Source organism: Limulus polyphemus, unplaced genomic scaffold, assembly GCF_000517525.1.
Source record: "Limulus polyphemus unplaced genomic scaffold, Limulus_polyphemus-2.1.2 Scaffold24, whole genome shotgun sequence".
Classification (NCBI taxonomy): domain Eukaryota; kingdom Metazoa; phylum Arthropoda; class Merostomata; order Xiphosura; family Limulidae; genus Limulus; species Limulus polyphemus.
The window spans coordinates 1,138,338-1,139,251 of record NW_013665634.1 but is presented as its reverse complement, the minus strand read 5'-3'; positions in this window follow the sequence as shown (position 1 = coordinate 1,139,251).

Genomic DNA, 914 nt, shown 5'->3' with positions numbered 1-914 from the left:
TGCTATGTCCACCGTGGGATTTAGAACTCCGTATTTTAGTGTTGCAAGTCTATAGACTTACACCTGTCCCACCGGGGGACAACTGTTTATTTAAAAAAACATTTTAGGATGTTACAGAATTGGAATTCGAACTGCGTATTTTAGAGTTGCAAGTCTATAGACTTACACCTGTCCCACCGGGGGACAACTGTTTATTTAAAGAAACATTTTAGTCTGTTACAGAATAGGAAATCGAACTGCGTATTTTAGCGGTGCAAGTCTATAGACTTACCCCTGTCCCACCGGGGGACAACATTTTAGTATGTTACTTTCTCTATCTAATCCATTTATTTTATGAGTTTATCAATAACTTCTGATTAAAGTAAGCCACTTTCACGGATCAGGACTAAGAATTAATCCAGAAATTAGTATAGTTAATTTCATATACCGTTTTAAATAGGTGTATGCAATACCATAAAACAAAAACTTGTAACGGTTAAAATTTTTTTTATTAATTACACTTGCAGTTATCTGTAGATTTGACTGTAATTTCGAAGAAAAATGTTTTCCTATTATTTTATCCAGTCTGGAAATAACATACGAAAAGCAGCTGCTAATACGTGACATTTGAATTGTGTTGTTGTTGTTTTTTGCAATAATAGAACTATTTCAAAATGACTATATTCAAATTTGAGTTATAAAGCTGTCAATTAAGCGTTATTCACTAGTATCAATGTTAGACTTAAAGTGTATATCAGTATTTGACTAGGAAACTTCAGTAAGATTGTAATACTGAGTAAAGTATATAAACAATGTCAGGAAATTAAATATATATATATATTATTCGATAAAATTGCTATCACAAGTCTTCATTACTTCGAGAATACAGAGGCTGATTACTTATAATAAAACGACTTTTGTGTCGTACCACGTCG